The sequence below is a fragment of the Narcine bancroftii genome, chromosome 8 (assembly GCF_036971445.1).
Source record: "Narcine bancroftii isolate sNarBan1 chromosome 8, sNarBan1.hap1, whole genome shotgun sequence".
NCBI classification, from domain to species: Eukaryota; Metazoa; Chordata; class Chondrichthyes; order Torpediniformes; family Narcinidae; genus Narcine; species Narcine bancroftii.
In genome coordinates, this window is record NC_091476.1 from 107470730 (window position 1) to 107485292 (window position 14563).

The 14563-nt window shown below is 42.5% G+C and overlaps 1 protein-coding gene and 1 long non-coding RNA gene across 19 annotated transcripts in view; one reads left to right on the plus strand and one right to left on the minus strand.

Annotated features, from left to right (window-relative positions):
- phldb1b (pleckstrin homology-like domain, family B, member 1b) overlaps nt 1-14563 on the plus strand; it is a 293495-nt gene that overhangs the window by 256589 nt on the left and 22343 nt on the right. The window lies entirely within an intron of this gene.
- Nucleotides 1542-2456, minus strand: LOC138741835 (uncharacterized). Its single transcript, XR_011343804.1, has 2 exons — nt 2405-2456; nt 1542-1845 (listed from the first exon to the last, which is right to left on the minus strand). It is a non-coding gene; the product is annotated as an uncharacterized lncRNA (long non-coding RNA).

Here is a 14563-nt window from a genome sequence, read left to right on the forward strand (position 1 = left end):
ACTGGTTGCACCTTGGGTTTGACAGTTTTGTCCACTGCTAGCTTTAGTTGTCGACCTTTCAGCTTTCCTACTCCCTGGAAAACTGCGGGGAATTCTTGATTCATATCTTTGTATGACTGAACTGAATTGACACGAGCTCCAATATGAAGTATTGCCAGGTCTTGTGCCGTGCGTCTACTCAGCAATGGTTCTCCCCTCTCGTCTATGACAACGAACTCTGCTTCGGTGTACTTGTCACCAGCTTCAACAGTCGCAGTGAAACATCCAATGGTCTGCAATGGCTTGGTTGCTGTGTGTGGATACAGTTTCTTTGAACACTTCTTTGATGTACAAATGATCTTTTTTCTTTTCAATTTCTCCCATAAGTGTCGGTCAATTACATTACTGTCACTGCCTGAGTCTACAATGACCAGAACTGTCACACCACCAATTATCACTGGGACCTTCTCATCATGTAAATCATTCAATGTAAACTGATAGTATTTCCTGGTTGTCATCATCATCGTCACTTTCTGGGTCACCTTCTATAAGGCGAATAGTGCCTTTCTTTCCAGGATACTTTCCTTTACCCCAAGCTTTGCCCTTAGAAGCTGTACTCTTCCCATTCTGGTTTGCATTTGACTTGCTTTTGCACTTCTTTGCAAAGTGGTCCTTACCTCCACACTTTCTACAAACTTTGCCTTTTGCTGGGTAGCATGGGTCTTTCCAAAATGACCTCTGTTTCCACATCTGTAACACTCCAAGTCATGTGTCGGCATATTTCTTGGCTGGCTATGGCTATGCGAGAGCCTATTTACTTGTTGACCAACTTTGTCTTTACTGGGCTGGCTTGAGTTGTCTTTCAGTTTCATGGTATGAAATTGCCCCTCAACAGCCTCTAATGCAGCAGCCATTGTTAAAGCATTGGTAAGTTTCAACTCACCCCCTTTTTACAGCAGTCGCCTTCTGAGTTTGTCTGATCTGCAGTGCTGCACAACTTGATCCAATAACTGGTTGTCCAAATCAGCTACCACGTCATTGCATCCCACAGCCAGTTGTCGCAATCTCGTCATATACTGGGCAACCGTTTCTCCATCTTCTTGTTTTGTTTTGCGAAACAAATGGCATTGAAATGTAGCATTCGGTGTCACCACATAGTGTGCATTCAATGCATCTACGGCTTTCTGGTATTCCTCCTTCCTTCCAGTATTCGAAAGCGTCTTAAAAGTTTCCCGAACTGCGGGTCCTGCGGTGAAGAGAAGTAACACCCTCCGCTGCGCTTTCTGTTCCGCCGTACTGCTATCGAGAAATAGGCCACAACTGTCGGCGTAGGCTTCAAATTCTTCCAGCCATGCCTTCCACTTCACCCTCACAGTGCTTGCATCACCCGTCGGGTCAAAATGAGGAACACCTCGAAGTGCTAGAAATTCAGCTCCTGTGACTGCCATGAAGAAAATCTTCCAGCTCAAAGCCACCGATTCAAAATCCAAAATGTGTATCCTCGTCGCCAATGTCACATTTGTGGCCCGAAATGTGAAATTAATAACATCATCACCACATGCTTTACCAGGTGAACATCTCAGTGTCTTTATTTTCCTGCTTCCCTTATTTCATCATCCTGCACCTTCCATCTCCAATGCATACCATCTGACTTCCGGTCAGGTTAATACATATCATGCATATTCATTATCATGATAACACCCTTTACTTGCTTGGCCCCAGACGATAAACTTGACCCAGCTATTCATCTGCAGGATCATCACCATTTTCGATTCTGTACAACACAAAGAGACACTTCTGGTCCAAGCTGGAGAGTCAGACAGATGCTTGCCAGTTGTGGAAGGACTTGCTGCTATTAGTTCCTGTCTGGTGAAAACAAGCCATTAACAGTGATATGTCTCTTCTGGATGAGCTCAATGCCTTCTATCCTCACTTCAAAAGTGAAAACAATAAAGAACCCTTGCTAGCCCCCACAGACCCCAGCAACTCTGTGCTCTCTGTTTCTAAGGCTGAAGTGAACAGAATCTTCGGGGGGGTGGGGGGGGTAAATCATCGAAAAGCATCTGGCCCAGGTGGTGTACACGTCCTTAAAACCTATGTATGCAAGCCAACTGGCTGGAGTTTTTTTGCAGACATCTTTAACCTTCCAATACAATGGTCAGAGATTCCCTCTTGCTTCAAAAAGACAACTGTAATTCCAGTGGACAAGAAGTGCAAGATGGCATGCCTCAAGGACTAGTGGCTGGTGGCACTGACATCTACTGTGAGGAAGTGCTCTGAGAGGTTGATTATGGAGCAAACCAACTCCTGTCTCTGGAAGGATCCTGACCCACTTCAATTCACCTATCATAAAAACAGGTCAACGACAGATGGCATCTTGCCAGCCCTGCACAAGTTTGATCATGTGAACCACAGAAACACTTACTTCATTGACTGCAACTCAGCGTCCAACACCACCATACCTGCAAAACCTATGGCCAAACTAAATGACCTGGGACATTGTTCATGCCTCTGTGACTGCATAGTTACTTGACTTGCTCATCGGCAGATCCCAATCAGTGCAAATTGGCAACATCATGTCCTTGACTGAGGTTTAGGAGTAGTTTTTTTGCAATATCTAACAGGCTCTTGAACCTCCCCTATTACACTAATCAGGGCTGCTCCAATAACCCAAAAAGATTGCCTGGAAGTTGCTTACTTTGTGCACTTGGGTAACTGAGAATATTTATTGTCTATTTTTGTTTGTATTGATTTGCTCTTCTTAATTCAGTTAATTATACTATTTTGTGAAAGATGAGAGTCTGCAAAAGCTATGATGGTAGTTAAAAACCCAAGACTGGACACTGCCAGACCTGCTGAATTCCTCCATCATTCTTGTCTTTTAAGTGTATTCTAGTCATTGTTATTTAATTGTTTGGATTTTTTTAACAAAGTACCTGTTCAGCTGCCACAAGTAAGAATAATTGTGCATCATATAACGTACAAGTATTCCTCAACTTATGACCGTGTTCCGTTCTGACCGACCAGTTGTATCTCGAAATGGACGTAGGTCGGAATCTCACTGTTATCCATTTTATCATTCGTCAAATACAGCGTGGTAGCCACCAGCCAGCTCTCGTGGATGGCTGTCCACCCCTGCCATAGATACTATTTTCCATAGATAGGCCCCTATTTTTGCCCCAAACGTGTATTTTTTTAATATTTACATATATTTTTTTATTTTTTAAATAAGGTTTCAGTCATATGTACAGATAGAAATAAGTTGAATATGTTATAAATCAGGGAATACCTGTATATGTATACATTGTATAATGTATACGACAATAATCTCATTATCATTACAGTAGGGAGACATTTTGTCCCCACTGTGTTCAAGGTTGGTAACCATGAGATTCCAATCAGGAACAGAAACAGAGACCACAGAGTTATCAAATGGAAGATCAGTCCCATGACACTCAACCCATAGCTCAATGGTTTGTAAAGTGGTTGAGCAACTCAACTATTTGTGAGTGTGGTGCACTGTTAGCCAGAATCAGACACACACAAAGATAAAGACTGTACAACAGGCTTTAATCCACAAAGACTTCCACAGAGCCAGGCTGGCTGTGGCTGCAGCAACTCTGAGTGAGGCCTCGGGCGGCCGGCGCAGGCTTATATCCCGGAGGGTGATTGACAACCAACCAGGTGGGCCTTGATCCATTCAGGCCGACTGATTGACAGCCAGCCAGGTGTTATCCTGTCCCCTTACACTCCTACAGGTACAGAGGCTGCCCCCTGCAGTAGGCCAGTGGTGTACCACCACAGTGAGTAAACAGGGAAAAGCAATAGATATCAGCCCACAAAATAGGCTGAAAAACCCTGGGACCACACACACAGCGCAACACTGTTACAGCACCAGTGACCAGGGTTCGAATCCGCCGCAGTCTGCAAGGAGTTTGTGCGTCCTACTCATGACTATGTGGGTTTTCTCCAGATGCTCTGGTTTCCTCCCACCCTTCAAAATGTACAGGAGTTGTGATCAATTGAGTGTAATTAGGCGGCATGGGCTCATAGGCCAATCACCATGCTGTACGTCTAAATTAATTTTTTTTTTAATTTGAGAAAAATGTATATTGAAAAATATTACAGACCATGGGGAGAGAACAAGGAAATTAGAAGATACATCTCTGGTTGTGTTCCTTTTGAGACTCATAGATTGATAATAGGAACTTATTGAGGTGTCTAAGGTGATAAAGAAGGTTGATAAGGTCGAGAGAGGAACTACATGTATTTCCTCTGGTGGATGGGCTCCAGAACAAGGGAGCTTACCTTAAAATCAGACCAAACCTTAGGAAATATATTTTCATTCGATGGATGGTAAGAGTTTAACTCTGGCAGATTTTGGTTACTAGGGTAGCCAAGGTAGATGTTCAGATTTGTGTTTGGTATGGGGAATGGATCAGAACTGGAAAAAAGGCTTTCTGACAAAATAAGTAAACATAAGTGCTGGAGAAGCTCAGTAGGTCATGCAACATCCATAGGAAGCAAAAGGCATTTGACGTTTCAGGACTGAGCCTCCTGGCAAAATAAACCAATTTTTGTTTTGAGCAGGCAATGAGAAGCTGGAGGGACTCAGAGGGCCAGGCAGCATCCATGGAGGGAATTGGTTAGTGGCCATTTCCAAATTACCAAAACAAAAGGACATGCATGGTCTCAGCGGTTGGGGGGTGTGGGGGAGGAGTACAGGTGCCTTACCTGCCATGAACCTCTGTGCGCCGCCATGACACTTCCCCCTCCCTCTGACGGAACGTGCAAATGCGCGTACTTATATGCATGCTGATGCTAATGCTGCATGTGGGGAGGGGCACAGTAACTCACTGAGGGGGGAAATACCCACGGATGCCCCCCTCCTTGGCACCGGCCCTGAGGACATGGTCATAGGTTACCATATGCACAGTGTTTCAAAAAAAATGTCTTTTTATATAAATTTTAAACTGCATTGCAAACACATCAAATGTAAACAGATGAGCACCTTAGTTATTTTATTAAATAAAAATTCTAACATTAAACTTTTTTTTGCTTGGATAAATCCAGCAAAAACATAGCTATTTCAACATAAATCAGCCATTATCCGCTCGAGCCCTTTTTCCTATTCAATGATTTGTCATTCTGCATATTAGTCTTCCATCAACATCTCCATTGCTTCATATTATTTTCCATTCTTTCTCAGAAGTTATCCCTCCTTCCTTTACCCATTTTGTTTTAATGTATAAAGTTGAATGTGCTTTAAAATTTGACAGGCCTTTATATAAACACACACTTGATTTTACTACCATTATCTGAAGTATATAATTATGGCTTCTAAAAAACAGTTCTATCAAACATGTACTTGCATTGGTTACATTTTTAACTCTCTTTTTAACATAATTCGCGCAATCTGCAAATACTGATAAAAGTCTTGTTTTTCTAATGTGTTTCTCTTTAAGCATTTTTGAAATGCTGAAAGAGAAACACGTTAGAAAATTTAAAATTTTTTTAAAAATTGAATCCAAACTGAGTTACTCAGCCTCCTTCAAAGATCACATTCCACGAACACACTCCACTCGAGTCGACGTCATCTGTAGTCATCGACTGAAGCGATCATGCGCAGGGGCAGACGAAAATCTTCGTGCCACAAGTTTGCGCCTGTGCCCTGGCCCCTGTGCTATACGTCCGACCCGAATCCCCCCCCTGTCCCCTGTCTGCATGCGGGCCCACTGCGCATCTGCCGGCCGGCAATGGTACTCAAATCTATCACGCGTGCGCGAGTGCCGGCTGGCGCATGCACACAAGAAGAAACATGGCTGCGCATGGCCTTCTGACCCAGGACTCCGTAAGTTGACAGCTAAGTACTGTGTCCCATGACTCCCCTTTTTGGAGATTCTATCCCTTAGTTTTTCCTCCATTTGGGAGTGTATGACCTACTCCCCTAAATGGAGGACAAATTAACATCCAGCTCGAGGTGGCACAGGACAGTGGACAGTGTCCTCAAAAGCAGGACTATCCGGCCTAAATCCAGACATCGAGCTGCCCGCCAACAAAGTGTTCTTATGATTGTGCCACGCTTCTTACTGCTCTCTTTCCCCTAGTTTCAAAACACAAAAAACAACTGATCAGTGGGAAAGAGTAGGTGAATGGAGAAAACGGCAGGAAGAGCTGAAGGAAAGGTTCAGAGAAATGGGATCCTTCCATGCTGCCTGGCTGTGATTCTGTGACTGGACAAAGACTCCACTCCAGGTTTTCCTGCCAGCTTCCCTCCCTTCCTTGAATGCTGTGTACTTGATCCATGTTTGCATTTGCCAAAGTTTCACAGAGAGGGAGAGAATGTTCTCAATCGGGTTTACTGAGAAAGGCAACCTTCACTTCATTGTCACCTAAGGACCTAAGATCCTAATATTTAAGATCCCCTGAAAATCTTAATGAAGAAGATTGTGTTCCCGAGCCTTTTGTGTTGGGGACAGTAACCAAGAGTTTAATTCTGATACGATGGCTTCTAATCATACTAAGAAGTGTGACTGGTGAGTGTGCATTGCACATTGCGTGCTCTCTCTCTCTCTCTCTCTCTTTCTCTCTCTCTCTCTCTCCCCCCCCTTACTCTCACACTCTCACACTCATTCACTCTTTCCTCCCTCTCTTACTCTCACACACTCTCTCACACTCATTCTCTCTCTGTCTCTTCTTTCCCCCCCCCCCCCCCCCCCACAACCTTTAGGTGTTTAATCTGTTCAAAGCCAAAAGCTTCCCTTTCTGTCAACAAGAAATATTTCTCCAGGGGGAACAGAGGAGGTTTCTGTGATTGTTTGACAGCCCCCTTGTGTGGGGTTGAGAGTTTGATTCGTGCCCGGTTTAAGCCTACTATCTAATTGGTGATTTCTTGTGATCTCGGCAAAGGGTAAACCTACTCCTGAGTTCCTGGCACCTGGCAGTCAACCTTTAAACCCTTCCATGACTCCACACCCTTCACATAGTTGCTGGCAACTATTAACTCCTCAAAGGCTGGTGTACAGAAATTACATTTTTTAAATACTTAAATAAGGGGCTTACTTAGTTAGCAAACATCTAGGGTGCACTTATTTTACTTCACCTTGATGAATGACAATTAACTTGTTGAGGATATTCTCACTTCTGAGATAGAATGTTTGTAGCTGCATAACAGGGTTTGACTGCATCCAGATCATTTTTGCAAGTATTTTATCACAGATCCTAAGCCCAGTCTTCCATGGGCTTAGTCACTGGGTCAGATTGTTTAAATTTTAAATTTAGACATACAGCATAGTACCAGGCAATTTCGGCCCACAAGTCCATACCGCCCAATTTACACCCAATTAACCTACAACCCCCCCCCCCTGTACAATTCGAATAGTCGGAGGAAAACAGACCCCCCCCCCAGGGAAAACCCTTGCAGACATTGGGAGAACATACAAACTCCTGACAGACAGTGCGGGATTCGAACCCTAGTCCCAATCGCTGGCACTGTGAAGGCGTTGTGCTAACTGCTCTGCTAACCATGCTGCCCACCACCAACCACTGGTCTCACTGCATCTTTTAAGGAAAGAGGTCAAGTCAAGTCGCCTTTATTTGTTGCTCATATCATGCATTGCACAGTAAAGACGAGATAGCGTTTTTCTAGGACCATAGAGCAGATTTACATCAATAAAAGTTGAAATAGAAGTTAAAATATTAAGAGATATACAATAAAAGTCCACAGTATTAGCTACATATGTTCTGGGAATTCAGGAGCCTGATGGCTTGGGGGAAAAAACTGTTGCCCAATCTGGACGTGAAGGCCCAAGTGCTAAGGTTCCTCCTACCAGATGGCAGAAGGGAGAACAGTTTACAGAAGGGTTGTGTGAGGTCCTTCACAATGTTTATTGCTTTCTGTGTGCATCGTGTGTTGTAGATGTCCATTATGTAGATGTCTGTTGTGGTCGAAAGAAAATCCCCATTGATTTTTTTCTGCTGGTTTCACTATCCTTTGCAGATGGAGCTTCTCCCAGTGTCCTGCTCACACAATCTTTGGCTCTGTTTCAGCTTTGTTATCCCAATTCAGCATCTACCCCCAGACGGCCACAAAACACCACTTCAAAGCAGTTAGCAATGTGTCACATGTATGAGAGCATTTTCCAGACATAATCAACACAAATTCCTACATCCATTCAGTCATTTATATCTAGAACTGAGCTAAAGCAATTCCAAGGTTCAATATCAAATTCCTGACATACACTCACCCCAGCTTGTTACAATAGGAAATGGTTCAGGAGAGGAGGGGCCAGTGAGGCTGTGGTTTGCCCGTATTTATCAAGGACATGGATCACGTGCAGGCAAAGAGATTTAGGTTAACTTGGCATCATGTTCAGTATAGTCATCCTGCACTGTCTTATGCTCTTTGGCTTGGCTTCGCGGACGAAGATTTATGGAGGGGTATGTCCACGTCTGCTGCAGGCTCATTGGTGACTGACAAGTCCGATGCGGGACAGTCCTATGCTCTACTGGAAAGTAAAGTAAAGTGCAGGCTCTACTCAATGGTACTCGTTGATGTTAAACAACTTGCAGGTGGGTTGTCACAGCAAAATTGATAGCCAGGGCTCCTATGCACTCACTGAGCCTTACCCTCTGTCCTTCTGATTTGTGTTTCCACATTGATTCCCCTGCAAAACTTGTTCTCCCAAGGACAAGTAAAACTGTTATTAATATCCACCTTGCAGAACAAAGCTAAGGGTAGCTGACAACGTTGAATCTTAAGCATGAATATAGGTTGTAGTGCCTTGCAATCCAGTGAAAGTTATATATGATGATTGATGCATTTGATAAGAGAGCTACTGAATAACTATTTCTGTTGATTGATGACCTCAGGAAAGGGGAGGAGAGCCATAATATCCAACATTTATTAATGTTTCTAAAACATGCAGATACTAAAAATCTGAAATAAAACCAGAATAGACTGGAAATACTCAATAGGCCAGGTAGCAACTGGGGACAGAAAAACAGGAATAATGTATCGTCAGAATTCATGATCAGAAGCGCTGAGAGTTTCTAACATTTTCTGGTTTTTTATTTAAGTTTGATCGGGACTGTAATTGTGCAAAATTGGAAAACAAAGGAGATATATGGTTGCAAATACTGGACTGATTTTACTTTAAATTATGTAAGGACATGAAAGGATATTGAGAATCAGATCATCAGTGATAAATTGATATGGCAGAAAATGCTCGAGGGATTTTGTGACCTGTTCTTACATTAAATTTGGTGAAAATTATCAGTCTGAAGTACTTCTCTTTCTCCAATACATGAAACTACTCTTTACCATGAGCAATTTAACAGTATTACATATTTAAATGTAATTTGTTTAGACTGTTCATTTGTTTCACTTTATCATAGCCTGCACTTACAGAGTAATGTCAGGGAATGGAAGTTTCCCAATGCACCAGGAGAATCAGGGAACTGTTACCTAAAACTTGGCTGAAGAGATGGGTGTAGAAAGGCACAGAGAGTTGAAAAGTTAATATCTTTCTTAAGATGTGGGGTCCATTTATGGACAATCTGCATAAACTAAAGAGTTAGGGTAGTCAAAGGGCTTTGGCGCTGTGCTGTCGACTTCCAGGTTGAAACAAAAAAAACATAGAAGATAGGAGCAGGAGTAGGTCATTCGATCCTTCGAGCCTGCTCCGCCATTCAGCGAGATCATGGCTGATCTTAAAGTTCAGTACCCCGTCCACGCCTTCTCTCCGTAACCTTTAATACCCTTATACTGAAGAAATAGATCTAATTCCCTCTTAAATATATTTAATGAACCTGCCTCTACTGCCCTCTGTGGCAATGAATTCCACAGATTCACCACCCTCTGGGTAAAGAAATTCCTCCTCATTTCGGTCCTAAATGGTTTGCCTATTATCCTTAAACCATGGCCCCGGGTTCTGGATTTTCCCATCATTGGAAACATCCCATATGCATCCATTCTGTCCAGTCCTGCCAGAATTTCCCCTCTCAATCTTCTAAACTCCAGGGAGTACAATCCCAATTTGCGCAATCTTTCCTCATAAGTCATTCCTGCCATTCCAGGTATCAGCCTGGTGAATTGCCTCTGCACTCCCTCCATTGCAAGAACATCCTTCCTTAGATAAGGTGACCAAAATTGCACACAATACTCCAGGTGTGGTCTCACCAAGGCCCTGTACAGCTGCAGTAAGGTATCCTTGTTCCTATACTCAAACCCTCTTGATATAAAGGCCAACATACCATTTACCTTTATAACTGCCTGCTGTACCTGCATGCATGCCTTCAGAGACTGGTGTACAAGTACCCCTAGGTCTCTCTGCACTTCCCCATCTCTTAATCTATTGCCATTCAAATAGTAATCTGCCCTCCGGTTTGTATTACCAAAGTGGATAACCTCACATTTATCCACTGTAGAGCTCGTCGAAAGAACCAAAGACTTGTTGATCCAAACCAAGGCTTTTATTAGCAAAAGACCGGAGCTCTTCACAGGTGGCCGACCAGTCCGGAATGATCCGACCTGGCTAGGGACACAACCCTTTAAGGCCCAAACAATAGGTGTGGCTTAGCTCTCAGCCAATCGCTGTAAGCACAGTCTAGATACAGTAACTATATACACTATGTACATTGGTGATAGATCTGTACTATCACATCCACATTGTAGTGCATTTGCCATGTATCTGCCCAGTCCCTCAATTTATCCAAATCACACTGGAGCTTCCTGACCCCCTCTTCCGTGCACACAACCCCTTCCGTGTTATCTGCAAATTTGGAGATATTACATCCAATCCCCTCATCCAGATCATTAATGTAAATTGTGAACAGCTGGGGTCCCAGTACAGATCCCTGTGGCACCCCACTGGTCACCGCCTGCCACTCAGAAAATGAGCCATTTATCCCAACTCTCTGTCTTCTACCTGCCAGCCAGTTCTCAATCCACATCAATACTTTGCCCCCAATCCCATGAGCCTTGAATTTGTAAGCCAGTCGTTTATGCGGGACCTTATCGAAGGCCTTTTGGAAGTCCAGGTACACCACATCCACCATCCCCCATCTATTTTACCTGTCACCATCTCAAAGAATTCCAATAGATTTGTCAAGCACGATTTACCTTTTGTAAATCCATGTTGACTCTGTCCGATCCCTTCTCTGCTAGTCATATGCTCCGCTATTACATCCTTAATAATGGATTTCATCATTTTGCTCACTACTGATGTAAGGCTCACCGGCCTATAATTCCCCACTTTTTCTCTACCCCCTTTTTTAAATAGTGGGGTAACATTAGCTACCCTCCAATCCATGGGTACTGATCCTGAGTCTATCGAGTTCTGGAAAATAATTCTTAAAGCATCTGCTATCTGAATGGCCACTTCCTTAAGTGCCCTAGGATGTAGATTATCAGACCCTTGGGATTTATCTGCCTTCAATCCCATCAATTTCCCCAAGACCATGTCCTGAGAGATACTGATTTCTTTCAGTTCTTCCCTTGCATTAGTCTCTATGTTTCCCAACATCCTTGGGAGGTTATTTGTATCCTCTCTTGTAAAAACAGAACTAAAGTAAGAATTTAATTGGTCTGCCATTTCCTTATTCCCCATTATATATTCCCCTGATTCCAACTGCAAAGGACCTACTCTGGATTTCACCAATCTTTTCCTCTTGACATATTTATAAAAGCTTTTGCAGTCAGTTTTTATATTTGCCGCAAGCTTACTTTCGTAATTTATTTTTGCTCTCTTGATTAATCCCTTTGTCCTCCTTTGGTGCATCTTGAATTGCTCCCAGTCTTTGGTTGTGGTACTTTTTTTGGCCAATTGATATGCTCTCTCTTTGGACCAAATGCTGTCTCTAATTTCCCTTGTTATTCACGGTTGAGTCACCTTTTTTGGTTTATTTTTATGCCAAACCGGTATGAACGATTTTTGCAATTTCTCCCTTAGATCTGTGAATGCTTTCCATTGTCACCTAATTTCCACATATCATTTTCTAACCTTGCTTAGTGGTTGGGGTTTTCAGCTGTGGGGAGGGGGGGTTGCTTTTTTCCTTTTCTGTAGTTTAGGTTTCCTTTTTTTCTTTTTTTTTAAACTTGATAATATAACAGATGATGGCTTTGCTCAAACATGAATAATACAACTTTTGATAAAAATTCTTACAGAATGAGAAGTGAAGACAATTGTATACCTTTTATTTTATTTTTCAAAAAAGAAGAAATTTATAATTTTTCCTTTATTTCCCTTATTTTTCCTTTATTTCTCTTCATTTTGTGTTTGGGGTTGTTTTTCTTTTTGTTTGATGTTATATCTTACTACACTATTACGTGTGTTCGTCCTTTTGAATTATGTTCATGTTTAAAATCTTTTTTCTTCATTTTTAAATGTATTGCACATTGTATAATTGCATTATTCAATTGTTTATATATTAAATATCAATAAAACATATTTTAAAAGGAATGAAACGTTAATGCATAGATGCACTTGAACCCACAACCTTCTGAACGGGTAAAATACTAACCAATGACTGGGTCGAAGAAACATTGAAACTTTCTATTTAATCAAAGCGACTTAAACTTTAGCCCCTTGCATACTGCAAAAATAAAACTGGTATCAGTTACACCTGGTCATAAACGTGTTATCTGAACTGGGGACATTTGCCTCAGCAAGTCTAGATTCCATCAAGCTTCTCTTTTATGGGTTTAATTACACATCAGACATTGGTAGCATATGTCAGCACCTTCTGCATGTATGCTATGTATGACACGTAAGCTCACTTAATAATGAGGTTGCCTATTACTGTCTGTCATCCATCCCTGTTTGTTCGACACAGTCTAACATTCAAGGTGTTATCTCATCAAGTGTCACCATAACAACATATCTTATGCAGAACAGATTACTCTCTTTCACTCTACCTGATCACTGTTTACTGTTCTCTTCTCTCTCATGGACAATGTTTCTTGTGTTTTATGCCTGATCTTGAATAGCAGTTGCAGAATGGGTAAAGCTTATTAAATTTGTGCTAAACGATAATCCTAGTCTTGAATATGATCTAGTAGAACAATCCCAAAACTGAGAGGCAAATAATATCGATACATTGAAGGGGAGGCTAAATATTAGATTGGAATACAAGATTGGAAAGTGGCAGCGTTGCTGGACCTGCTGTAATGGCAGAGCTGCTGTTAGCGTGGACGCATGGAGAGCAGAGTCACAGCACTTTCGAGGAGTCCGACTGGCCAGTCCGACTACCTTCAGCTCCGTGCAGGTTTTAAACAGCCTGTTAAAGGAGCCAACAGTGGTTTTATTTAAAATTCCGCTACCACAGGGTCTGTGCTCAAGATGGTGACACCTACAATTGACAGCAGCCAGGAGGAGTTGCAGACTCCGGGAAACACTGGCTCAGGGCACCAGAAAAAGGCGAGAGCACCCCCCTCCCCCACCGTCTAAGAAGGAGATGCAGACCAGGCGACCCATGGTGGGTGACCATGGTGGTGGACCAGTGAGGGGTTCTGTGGCTGAGAAACACATAGGCGGTGGTCTGTCGGTGACTGGCAGACTTTTGAAGACTGGTTCGAGACTGGCTGAAGGGATACTAGTATCAAAACCAGGATGAGAGAGGTTGTCAATGGCGCTGAAGGGTTCCTAATCATATCGGAGGTTGAAATTTGGAGCTCAGGTTGGATTGGACTTTGTGTGGCTGGGGATGCTGCGGGAGGGCTGGAGGCGAATCCATGAACACTCGATGACTCTGGGGGGGGGTCTCTCCTTTTCTCTTTCTCTGACTGTAAGAGGTCTTCAGGCAATTTCTGCCGATGGCAAATCTGTCTGCCTTACAGCAGAAAAAAGGCAATTTTGTGTAATATGACACTTTTTTAAAATTACATGATAATAAATTGAAACTTGAAATATACATAAGGTGAAAGGAATAGAGAATAGATTGGTAATATTAGATGGTTAAGGTAGAAGGAAAGTTTTGTGGATCCTAAACATTTGGACTAGAACTACTGATTCTCTCCTGAATTGTAAATGGAGTTTGTAGGGGCACCCAAGAGTTTTGTGTTAAGGCAGCATGGACGAAGGTGTTTCCCCGTCCCTACACCATTGGCAACTTGCTCATGTCATATGATTTTGGTAACATCAAACCAGATCTTTGTTCCTACACTTATAGACATCTAAATTCCAGAATTAGGCCATTTGATCCATTGAGTCTGCTCCACCATCCAAATCATGGCTGACATATTTTTCCCTCTCAACTACATTTTCCTGCCTTCTCTCCATAATCTTTGACACCCTTACTAATGAAGAATCTATCAACCTCTGCTTTAAATATACTCAATAACTTGTCCTCCACAGCTGTCAGTGACAACAAATTCCATTGAGTCATCACCCTTTGACTGAAGAAATATCTCGTCATCTTTGTCCTAAAGGGACTTCCTTTTTATTCTGAGGCTGTGCCTTTCAATCCTAGACTCTCCCACTTCTGGAAACATTTTCTCCATCAGTCCATCTAGCCTTTCAATATATGGTAGTTTCATGGCTAAAGGTGCTAAAGTTTGATTGGTAAACTTTAAGGGGACCCAAAA